We start from the raw sequence: 12,991 nt of genomic DNA on the forward strand, positions 1-12,991 counted from the left end.
CTTCTTCTTCTTCTTCTTCTTCTTCTTCTTCTTCTTCTTCTTCTTCTTCTTCTTCTTCTTCTTCTTCTTCTTCTTCTTCTTCTTCTTCTTCTTCTTCTTCTTCTTCTTCTTCTTCTTCTTCTTCTTCTTCTTCTTCTTCTTCTTCTTCTTCTTCTTCTTCTTCTTCTTCTTCTTCTTCTTCTTCTTCTTCTTCTTTTCAAAAAAAGCAGTGTATATATACATACAAAGTGTCAGCCCAACCCTAGGAAAATGAAAAGTGTCTTTGTTCTTCCTGCCCAAAGCTAACAATACAGAATTTAACCTTGCGTAGTCTTAAATCACAAAATCATGAGGGAAGTTTTAATGTTAAATTATATTTTAAGCTTTTGTTATCTCTAGATAATTCATTACAGAGAGAATGGCTGCAAAAAGATTATTTGCTTGGACATTGTTAGGCATCCCAGCCTCACTTAAGGGTACAATAAACGCCGGTTGGGGTTTTTGTGTGGCAACTCATATAAAACCAGAAATAGCTTTGATTGTACCATCAAGGTTGCCATTTTTAACTCTTTTGATCACAGCTACAAACATCCCTGATCCCTGATATAATAATATAAGTCCAAATACAGTAAAGCATTCAGTTCTTTAACAGAGGGATCTTTTGAAATGCAGTGATTGGTATATATAGAGAAGAGAAGTGGAGAGAGCACACAGCCCTGGACAGTGGTGAGATTCAAATATGTGAACAACCGGTTCTCTGTATGGATGTCACTTCCGGAAGTCCATTCTGGGCCTGGGCAACAAAAAATTAGCTACCGGTTCTGGCTGACTCCCACCACTGGCCCTGAGGGCCCCCTGTATTAATTGTACAGGTATCTGATGTGATTTGTCTAGCTTCACTTGCTGCTTCCTGTCGTCTATTAGAAAGCTTATGATCCACTTACAGGTATGGTCAGGCATGGCTAGCTGATTTAGTTTAGTGAGAAGAATATCTGGAATGATGGTATTGAATGCCGAACTGAAATCTACAAAAAGGACCCTTACATAGGTATTTGGAGATTCAAGATGTTGTAGAACAGGCATGTCAAACTCACGACATCATGTGACATCGTGCGACGTCTCGCGACTTTTTCCCCATTGCCGGCAATGGGGTGGACACAGTTTCAGTATGATGCATCCGGCCTATGGGCCGGCAGTTTGACATGCCTGTTGTAAAATGTAGTGTAGAGTCATATTAACAGCGTCATCTGCTGATCTATTTGCTCGGTAGGCAAATTGCAAGGGGTCTAACAGCAGATCTGTGATGGTTTTCAGGTGGGCCAGCACTAATCTTTCAAAGGTTTTCATAAGTGCAGATGTCAGAGCAATTGGTCTGTAGTCATTCAGTTCTTTGATGGAGGTTTTCTTTGGCACTGGGATAATAGTAGAGCATTTGAAGCAAGGATGAACATAGCACATCTCTAGTGATTTATTAAAGATTTGGGTGAAGATGGGGACCAATTGATCAGCACAAGCTTTCAAGCAAGAAGGAGTTATCTTATCTGGGCCTGGTGCTTTTCCAGGCTTTTGTCTGTGAAATAGACCTTGTGATCATTTTCTGTGATCACCAGAGGTGGGGGACCCAAGGGTATGGAGTCAGTTGTAGGAGGTATGGCTGTTGTTGGTGTATCTGAGATGGGGATGGTGGAGATAGGTGACAGTGGTTTCCTCTCAAACCTACAGTAAATCACATTCAGATCATCTGTCAGTTGTCGATTTCCTTCAGCATGGAGAGGAGGTTTGCTGTAGCCAATAATATTTTTAAGAGTTCTCCACATATTTGCTGGATCATTTGTTGAGAACTTTGTTAAGAAAACTCCACAATTCATGCTTTACTCTTGTCGTTGTGGTTAGCTAAAAGTGCTGCTTTTTGTAGGAAATTGTAGATGCTATTGACGTTTTAGACATTATGGTTGACCACCAATATTTCTTGAAGTGTTGCAGAGGAAATAGACCTGCGGCAGCTAACTTGAGCTCACATGTTGGGGGCAATATGTTGACTCTAAATTGCTTAGCGAGGCTGTAAAGCACTGTGAAACTGTATATGTCTAAATGCTATTGCTATTGCTATGAGGTGGTAACCTAAAGGAGTGTGTTGACAACGGAAACAAGAGTTGATTGATAGTTTGTTATGCCCTCATTGTTGCTATTAGCTTAAGCTTTTAAAGCAAAAACCTATAAAAAAGGTAACACAGGAGTGCTCTGTGCAGCTGCAATCTGATATCCTTCAATGGCAAAATAAATTGTCTCCTTAAACTCTCCATTAATTATCTGGTATCTTTGATTCTTCTCAGCTTGGAAATAAACCAAATAAAGGTATTTCCTTCAATTGCCCTTAATCTTCCTCCTCCTCCTCCTCCCTCCCTCCCTCCCTCCCCCCCCTCTCTCTCTCTTTCTCATATCCTATCCCCTTCTCTTCTTTTCCCTTGAACTGTTTCCTTCAAATTTAGAGATCCTGTTTAGAAGTTTAAGACCAAATAGAGGACAACTCACATCTCTCATTTCATTTCTCATAAATATTGTGAAAACAAAACGCAGGACCAAAAAAACAATAATCAAAGCTCATTGCAGTATCTGTTGTTAATAGAGAGCATTGGAGGAATTTCCTCCAGAGAATAGTAGAAAACCTAAAGACAAATGGATGCATTTATATTTATATATTTCAGAAAGGAGGAGAAAATGATAGTCATACATATGCAAGAGTAATAGATGATGTAAACATAGATATTTATAATTAACAAACCATAAATTACTTCCTCCCCCTTCTACTATTACTATCTTCAAGAAAGAGTTATTGTCTTAATAAAAGAAACATATCAGTTACATTGCCATAGAAATTTTAACAAAGCTACTTGAGAACCAGGCATTTCAAGGTTGCCTTTTTATGTACTGTTGGAAGTAAAATGTGGTCCAGATTCCAAGCAACGAAAGATAACGCTGGTTGTGTTTTTTGAAAGCAGGTTGTTTATTCCAGGACATCAAAGTCCCTGCAAGGTAGGCTACAAAATGGGGGAACTCCAGTACCAATATTTATAGCATTCTTATATAAGTATACTTAGTCAGTTTTTTAGTTTATGTTGTTTATTTTCTACAGAGTTAATACAATCAAGCAATGTGGATCGAATCTCTTCCTTTTACTTGTGTTATAATTTTGTTTACATTGAGTTACATTTTGCACATTTGCTTGTGTTTACAATTTGAAATAAGTTTTTAATTATTCCTTGTGTGAGTTTAAAATATTTTTTGTTATTATCGCTTGCTGGCTCCCCTTCCACCCAACTTCTGCACCTTCGTTTCATTAATCAGTTATTTTGTTGGGAGACCTGGGTTTGAGCGTGGAGGTTCATTCTCCGAGCTTGTGGCTTGGTTTCCAAACGTTTTGCTACCAGGCTAGGTAATATCTTCAGCAGAGTTTAGGACAAGGGTAGGCAATCTTGGCTCTTTTATGACTCGTGGACTTCAACTCCCAGAATTCCTGAGCCAGCATAGCTCAGCTTGGAAACCTCTCCCTTCCTCTCAGCATGGCTGGCTCAGGAATTCTGGAAGTTGAGGTCCACAAGTCATAAAAGAGCCAAGGTTGCCAACCCCTGGTTTAGGGGATGCCAGTCTTAGTAACTTTTTTACCTTCTGCCTGCCGTTTTCCAGAATTGGAATGGTCTTTTTAGAACCAGATCTCCGAAGTTCCAACGTTTTTCAAATATATACAGCTTCTTCAGAAAGGGCCTTGCAGTCCAGTGGAGATGTTGCACACCATCTGCAAACCTAGCAGATGAACAGACCTTGTAAGTGATAGGCTCAGCCTGGGAAAACAACTAGGAGTGAAATAGATAAGGTTTTCATTCTCACACAGTTCTCATCTTGGGGGAGGACAAGGTTGAAATTAGCTAAATTGCTGGCAGGGAAATTGCCCTTGACTCTGAAACAAGAAGATATGTAATTAAAACAGGATGCTGACAACCCTACTTACTACCTCATCATCAGTGCTACTGTGAGAGAGAGGCCATGCTATGCTAATGAATAGAAAGAAATATTTGTGATTAAGAATGCAGCATGCTCTGGCTGTAATTGGGAAAGGCTATGATAAGCAAGAGTTACAAATATGTAAGATTGTGCATAGTTACCTGCTTGTGCCATCTTCAGTACATATTTTAAACATCCAGAACATGAAGTCTTTTAATATTTTCAAAATTATGAAATAGGGCAATTTGTAGTAACTTTTTGAGATTATTCAAAACAGGTTGAGAACAGTCTATGTTGGAAACCAAGATTAAAATATGAAAAGTGCATTCTTATCTCATCTGAAAGTTGCCAGGGTTAAAGAACATTGTCTTAGGCCAAGATAATTAAGCTACAATGCACTTTAGCAGTATATTTTCCGATATATGCATCTCACTGTTCTACAACTGATACTGTTTGTCCAGAAGAAGCAAATGTGTAAAAAATGCGTAGGAATAATCTCAGGCGTTTGCAACATGCACCATGTTCATCGTAAACGACAAAGCAGTGCTGTGCTCTGTGCGTGACATCAGAACACACATACAGTACATCGGAAATGAAGCTTTTGTCCTTGACCTCCCCTGAAAGCAAAAGGAGATCTCATGCAACTTTATTCATCTGTGACATTTCAGTGGGCAATCAGATAGGTAAATATTTCAGAAAGGTCAACCAATAACATCCAAACTTGAAAACCAAGCTCAGAATAGGGCACTTTGAAAGCTTTAGAAGAGTTTTGAAACAGATTTAGAGCTCCACTTCTATTTGAGGCAAAGATCGGCACCTGTATGGATGGACAACTGGGTTCCAGAGGGGACTAAAATGATGCCTGTGCTAAATTCTCCATAGAAAAGTATTGGGCAGGCCTCAGCAATCTGTCTCAGGGCAAAAATATGAAAATGGTGCAGGGGTTCTGGCTAGAGGAGCCAGGAAGAAGGCAGGGAACAAAAGACAGCAGAGTATATGAATATCTCACGGGGTGATGAGTAATAGTACCCTGGATCAGTCAGTTCATCCATGTCCAGAGCCTTAGTCCCATCTGGAGTTGTCTTGGGATGTTGGGATCACATACTTGGAATTTGCCTTTATTGAAAGATTGAATCTACTTTACAATAGAAGCCACACCCTTCTGGCTATGGTTGTCTTGACTGTTCTTGAATAGATTCCTCCTGGTAGGATATTCCTTGGAGCTGTAGCTTTGTCTTTGATCAACTGACCATCTCTGTAGGAGGACCATGGTTTGGTTTATGCAACTTCTACCAGGAAGTTGCACTCCATTGTCCTTGTCCCAATATAACCCTCATTCATTACAACCACCAATCATTACAAATCATATGTATTCATACAAATCCATACAATTACTGTGCACAATATCTCCATTGTACTCTGGCATCTTCTTCATAAAGAGTAGTCTGTTTCACTATCAATCTGTAAGATCAGTTCAATAATGTTTGCTTGATCCTCTGTCAGCCCAGCAAGTTTCAAAAATATTTTAACAAAACTGTCAGTCGCTGTTTTCAAATATGTTTTCCTGTTTCTAATACTAGAATGTTGAAAGATCCTAATCTTGCATTTTTTTCCCTCAGTCAATTTTGACAAAGGAATAGGACATATACTAATGGAACTTTTTATCAATCCAATAGCCAAAACCTAACTCTAAGTCAACAATCACAAGAACAGGACCACATTTTAATAATAAGCCATCCATCATGCAACTATCAAAAAATAAATCACATAGGAAGCAACCACCACAGTGATAAAACAGAACTACAGTCTTTAACTACAGGCAAATAAATAATCTGCCAACACTACATCCATCACTAAAAAAACAGCATTCACCTAAAGAACCAAAGCTATATATCACCTCACCTAGTTTGATATTATGGGAGTTAGACAGTGCTTTTTTATCATAGTGATGACCCGGACTTAGGGGACAGTATCAATTGTGAATATGTGCAGATGGCGCCACTCTCTCTGGTCACTTGCAGACCCATGAATGCAAGGTCATGAAAGGACAGCAAAGGAAACACTCAATATTCTAACCCACCCAGGAACATATGGTGTTTTGGGGAAACACCCAAAAGGAAACATACTAGCTACTTCTGATTTCTTCCGTCTTATCTACAGTGTGCCAGCCTTAAAGGGCGAAGTCTCTATCTTATGTGTGTCAGCTTTGCTGGGTGAATAGCTTATGTAATCAAAGTAGGTATAAAAATAAGTCTTTTTCGATATTTGGAGCTTTTTCTCTTTTTAGAGAAGCCCATCCTTACTCAGCTGAATAAACACATAACTCTTGAAAGCAACTTCTGGTTTCCTGTATTTTTTTACTCAAGCAAAACTTCAGAACCTGCATATCAATAGAACTCACCGGAATGGAGTTCCGGCACCTTTTTTTTGACAGATTTTCCAAGTTTTAAAAGTAACTTTTGAAAATTTGATGTTTGGTCCACATGGACTTGAATCACCCTGTCAAGCATAGCAGGTCGGCGGCAAAATCATTAAAACGGTGCATGCGGGCTGCTTGTGTGTCGAGTCCAATGCATGTGTACTTCGTCCGGCTGCTCGGCTTGTGGCACTGCTCGGCTTGTGATTGATCATGTGGTTGCATACTGAATGCTTACTGCGGGCAACGACCGTTATGTTTCGTTACACAACTGATGTGTGTGGGTGTGTGTACAGTGACTGACTATGTGCAAAAGGTAAATAAAAGATTAAAAAGATGTGAGTTCCGGAATCTTTTTTCTTATAAAAAAAGCACTGGAGTTAGATATTCTATCTCAATCAGAAAGGATGCAGACTCCAGACATCCTACTCAGAAATCCAGGTTGAAGGTCAACTCATAGAGATTTTTCCATACAATACTGTACCCCCTCCATGGCCATCACAACTCTAGAAGGGCAGAAACGGGCTTATACTTTTGGAAGCTGTGCATTCTTTGGGGAAGAGGCTTTATAGGAACCACAAATTCCTACTAAGTAGCATTTTATTGGAGTAACATTGATTCTTGGCTGGCTTTTTCTTTATTATTTTTGAAGAAGGAATCAATGAAGGTAAATAGAATTATAACTATTTTGTGTTTGGTTGGCAACTGAGGATTAATATAAAGTCTTTGTGGGGAACAGATGTTTAAATAAGAACTTAAGATGAAGCAGATGATCAAATTTCAAATAAAAATAAATACAGTTAGCCTAGTTAAACTAGTTCCTTGATTCTTCCTTAAATACACTTTTGGCATATTTAACGTTCATTGTAGAGAAGGCAGTTGCAGACAGAAAAATCTATGCCTCTTGCTTGGGTGTTGATAGGCAAGCCTCTTGGTCTAATTCTCTTCAATTTTATAAAATATGGAAAATAATGTTGCTTTGACTAATCAAGCAAAATGTCCCATCTTTAATGTCCTAGGTCTAGTCAGCAAATCAGAAAGTATCTAATGAATAAATCTTTCTTTCTAGTAATCCTTAGTGGAACGATAAAGGTACACAGTCAAGTTTCCAACAATTATGCCATTGCAATAAATAGAATTGTAAGGAAAAATCTCTTTTGGAAAACAAAAACTGAATTCCATCTCTAGGTGTTTCCCATTATGGGGTGAACTTGTTGAAACCTTTAGGGGGCACTGTTGTTCCATTCCAGAAATTTAGGAATTGGTCACAATGCTTTGAGCTGTTTTTAGATCAGATTATTCTATGAGTCAGGGTCTTGTAATTTATCTTAGTGCTGATTCCCACTAAAATCCAGACTCACAAGGGAGAATTACTTTGAACTTAACTTAAAACTTTTCAACCATCCAACACATGACTGCACTTCAGGCACTCAACAATATGGCTGCATTTATAGTATTTGCAGCATCCTGTAGTCATGTGACCATGTTTTACAGTGGTCTTGCTGAAAGTGGAAGTTATTTCCAGTTTTCAGCAAAACTGCGTCATAGCAAAAAATGAGTTTGCTTAACGACTGCCATAAAAAAGGTCATAAATTGGGTCCGTCGCATGACCGAACCATTTTTACAACCATCACAAAATGGGCAGGCACCATGATGGTTTTATGTTGGGGACTACCTGTATTCCAAATGCAATTGTCCCTTTAGTTTGTTTTTTAACTTTCTTATTCCAAAATCCCATTAAGATTTTTTCATTTAATCCTTTTATATTTTTATAACTGGTTCTTTTCCTTTTTACTTCAGCCTTTCCCGGACTGAAGGTGCATTCACTCAGATGACTCAGCTGCTCTCAAGGTTTCTTTACACTTTAGATTTGTTCCATTGAATCGTGTTTTAGAAAGTGAATCAGGCAGATCCAGTATCCTTTGAATAGGCTTTGTACAAGGCTGTGAGCAATCTTCTCCCATGGCTCTCCATGCTCTCTACTTGCAGGTGACTGCAGGCCCCGGAGTTCATGTGGGCAATCTCATTGCTTCTTCTTATGAAGAGAAGCTCCATTAGCTCAAACATATTGCTTGGCTTTTGGTCTTTGCCTCTGCATCATCCTCGCAGAGACTTGCTAGACTGCCATGTGTTCACTTGGAAGTCAATCCAAAAATAGATTGGGACAGAGTTTATTTTGGGTTTCCATATACCTTTAGTAAACACAATGCTATATTTGATAGACTTTACATTAAAACCCATCAAGAATTACCTATACAAATTAATATAGGGTCACTGAGAATGAGCAAATAGACATCTGAGCTGCTAACATGTGAAGCTGATTGGAACCTGAATAGCTAGAATTGTGCTTGCAAGTCCAGCTGAAGGCAATCTTGGAATCACAGACCTGAAAAACCTACCAGATGAATGACAACTGCATTTCCCAATTTCAAGTTTTCTGTCATTAACACAGGCTTCACATACGGGCTACATGTGCTGTGTTTCCTATACATCTTCCTTCTGTTCTTGATTCCAAAGAACTTATTACAATTCTTAACGTTATTTCTATGGTGTCAGCCTTGAAAGTTAGGATGGGGGAATGCTGAGCAGTAGAGAAGTCAGATGAACTAAGAAAAAAGACACATGTCTGAGCATAGAAATTTCTTTATCCCTTTAAAACTCCAGGCTGTCATTGACATCTCTTCTGCTTTCTACCTCTGATTGCTACATATTTCATCCACTTTGAATTTTCCCTCACTCTGGATTCAACTATCTCCAACCACCCACTTGTTATATGAGGATTGGCCCATCTAAGAATGCCTGTCCCTTAGCAGATAGTCTAAATTCCAGATACTGGGTGGTGTTTACAGTAACAGTGCTAGCCACCTCCCAATGGTATCTGCTTCCAGCTGCTTTTATGTTTATGGGTTCCCAGTCTTCAACAATGATCAGCTCCCTATCCCCAAACTATGCTTATCAGACAAAGGGTAAAAAAGGAAGGGAAGCAGATAGTTCTGTTTTCTAGCAAACAGAACAACTTATCCTATTTTCTAATGCAGGGTCTTATCCTGGCAAATAACAACAACAACAACAACAATAAAGTTGGAAGGGACCTTGCAGGTCTTCTAGTCCAACCCCCTGGTCAGGCAGGAAACCCTATACCATTTCAGACAAATGGCTGTCCAGTCTCTTCTTAAAAACTTCCAGTGTTCGAGCATTCACAACTTCTGGAGGCAGATTGTTCCATTGATTAATTGTTCTAACTGTCAGGAAATTTCTCCTTAGTTCTAGGTTGCTTCTCTCTTTGATTAGTTTCCATCCATTGATTCTTGTCCTGCCTTCAGGTGCTTTGGAGAATAGCTTGACTCCCTCTTCTTTGTGGCAGCCCCTGAGATACTGGAGTTTGACATGTCTGCTGTAAGCTCACTGTACTATGGGACAAGGCAAAAGCAAAGGAAAGGGGAACTTAAGCCTAAGAAAAGAGGAACGTTGTAAAAGCTATTTGGATGTACACATATGGCAAATGTTGCTGAAATAGCTGAATTAGGTAATAAATTGCTAAGAGGAGCAAAAAGCAACCCCTATAAGATAAGGACAAGGGGAAATGACTCAATGCTTCCTGTCTGCTATAAGAACTGGAGACAATTGCAATCTGCACCCTGTTGTATTTTTCATTGGGCATTCACATATGGGGCACAGACCCAGGATTTCTGGGACAACACCATGCCCAATTGGATTGGTCCAGGTTTGAGAGAGACACAAAAATACCACAGCCTGAACAGGTGGTTGCTTTATTTCTCCTTATATGGGTTTGCTGTGCAGGTTCTGAGGTTTTGCTTGATAAAAAATACAGGAAACCAGAAGTTGCCTTCAAGCTTTACGTTTTTATTCAGTGAACAAAGACGGGCTTCTCTAAAAGAGAGAAAAAGCCCCCAATATCAGAAAAACCTTATTTTTATACCTTCTTTGATTACATAAGCAATTCACCCAGCAAAGCTGACACACATAAGATAAAGACTTCACCCTTTAAGGCTGGCACACTGTAGATAAGAAGGAAGAAAGCAGAAGTAGCTAAAAATGTGCCCTTTGGGGTATTTCCCCAAGACACCATATGTTCCCGGGTGGGTTAGGATATTGGGTGTTTCCTTTGCTATCCTTTTATGACCTTGCATTCATGGTTCTGCAAGTGGCCAGAGATAGCGGGGCCATCTGTACTTATTCACAATTGACACTGCCCCCTAAGTCTGGGTCAACAGGTTGGAGGAGGAGTCCCCGTGAGCCAGCACTGGCTGAAGATGTTTTCGCAGTCACGTGGCCAGCATAATGTGGAACGCTGTTTCCTCCCCACCAAAGTGGTACCTATTAATCTACTTGCATTTCATTCTTTCGAACTGCTAGGTGGGCAGGAGCTAGGCAAAGATGGGCATTCACCCCATCACACAATGCTTGGGTCTCTATCCTGGGCTGTCAGCTTTTCAACCAACAAGCCCACTGTCTTAACCGCAGAGCCATCACACTGCACTTATATGGGTTGGGGTTATGTTTTATTTTGTATATTAAAGGGATATGTGAATGCTTCATATATTCTATTCTATTGCTACCTCTATACTATTACTGTGACAATTACTGTACCCTATACTATCATAATACTCATATACTATCACTATTCAACATATTGTACTCTATTACTACTATTACTTACTACTCTATTACAATTACATAATTACTATGCTCTACTACAGTGGTTCTCAACCTTTTTAATGCCGCGACCCCAACCGGTCGTAAGTCGAGGACTAAACCGGTAGTAAGTCGAGGACTAAACCGGTCATAAGTCGAGGACTAAACCGGTCGTAAGTTGAGGACTACCCAACCGGTCGTAAGTCGAGGACTTTCCCTGCCCGGGAGTGCCGTGCATGCGTGGTTCCGCCGGCTGAGGCGTAGCTGGCAAGCGGCAGAGACGGAGCAGGCTGACCACCAGCTGGCCCAGCCCAAGGGAGGTAAGGCACCCGCCGGAAAAGGGGGAAAAATGGCGGACAAAAAAAATGGCAGACAGCCTTGCTTGGCGACCCCCATGAAATGGTCGATCGACCCCAAATGGGGTCCCGACCCACAGGTTGAGAACCACTCTCTACTACATCATGGGTGTCCAACCTTGCCCACTTTAAGACTTGTGGACTTCAACTTCTACAAGTTGGCTGGCTGGGGAATCCTGGGAGTCCACAAGTCTTAAAGTGGCCAAGGTTGGACACCCCATGCTCTACACTATTACTTGGATGCTTCAAGGTTTCTTTCTTCTCCTCCTCAAGATTTCTTCTTTTTTCTGTTAAAGTAAAGCTCTTACACCTTTTTTACATTGAACTTTACTTTATCTTGCTGGGCATCTAAACATTTTTCTTCTCTTGGACCATCCACTCCTGAAAAAAAAAACACCTTTCATTTGGCTGATATACTCCATTTGCTGGTGACTGCAGAGCTCTCCTCTCACATCTGTGCCAAGTTTTATTGACAATTCTGCTGTGCTGATGCCTGGGGGGGAAAGGCTCAGGAGGGAGGGAAAAAAGGCAGCACAAGTGCCTGCAATTTTGTTCAAGCAGTCTCCAGAGTCACAAAGCTATACAGAACCCGTGTTCTATTAATTCCTTACATTCCCTGGAACCCCTTTGTCATTCGTTTACCCAGTTCAATGGGCGAATTATTCACGCAGAGTCGAGGAAACTGGAATTCAAACATTTTATTTCTGTACAGAAGAGGCATGTCTGTTGCACACTTTCAGCAAAAGGAAGAGAGACCAGAGTCAGGTTTACAGCAGGTTTTTATACTGTTTGCACAAGGAAGTACAAGGTTACAGTTTTACTCCTTGGTTATTTACTACTTCCTGAATGTACTGGCTTTGTGCAAATTCCCATGTAGCATGTTCCGAGACATAATACTCTTGGCATGATCTCTACATTGTTCTTTTTAATATCTAGGGGTCGTATTTATAGCATGCTAATAATGAACTTTGTTCACTTCTGGACCCCCCAGCTTTTAAGCTAAATGTCACACTTGCAACATTTCCTAGAACTGCTTTCTTACCACATCTTTTCATCAAAGTGACACGCCCTCTATGTGGTCTACGCCTTTAGCATTTTCTAGCATACATTTGTGCTATTCTTATCTGTAGTTAACAACTGTCAGTAAGCTTATGTTTATGTGATCTGGGATGCTGGTTGTTGAATCTTAACAGAAGCTTCTGTTTTAACTCACTATGGAGTAACCTGAGGTATACCTTTGACAGAAGCCCTTTTATAAGCTAAATTACCTGGCCTTCACTGACCAAGCCTTCACTAAAGTAAGGTACCAGGTCTTCATCCCTAATCTTGCTTTTATTTATTTATTATTTATTTATTTATTTATTTATTTATTTATTTATTTATTTATTTATTTATTATTTAGATTTATATCCCGCCCTTCTCCTCGTAGGACTCAGGGCGGCTGACAATCAATTAAAATACATAAATAACAATACAGATTTAAAATTAATTAAAAGAAATATTTAAAGATTGTCCGATTTAAAATATAATTAAAACCCCTCTAAAAATTACCCTAGGCCAGTCCTGCAAGCTGGAATAACCAAGT

This window comes from Protobothrops mucrosquamatus, unplaced genomic scaffold (genome assembly GCF_001527695.2).
Source record: "Protobothrops mucrosquamatus isolate PMUCROS unplaced genomic scaffold, P.Mucros_1.0 scaffold363, whole genome shotgun sequence".
NCBI classification, from domain to species: Eukaryota; Metazoa; Chordata; class Lepidosauria; order Squamata; family Viperidae; genus Protobothrops; species Protobothrops mucrosquamatus.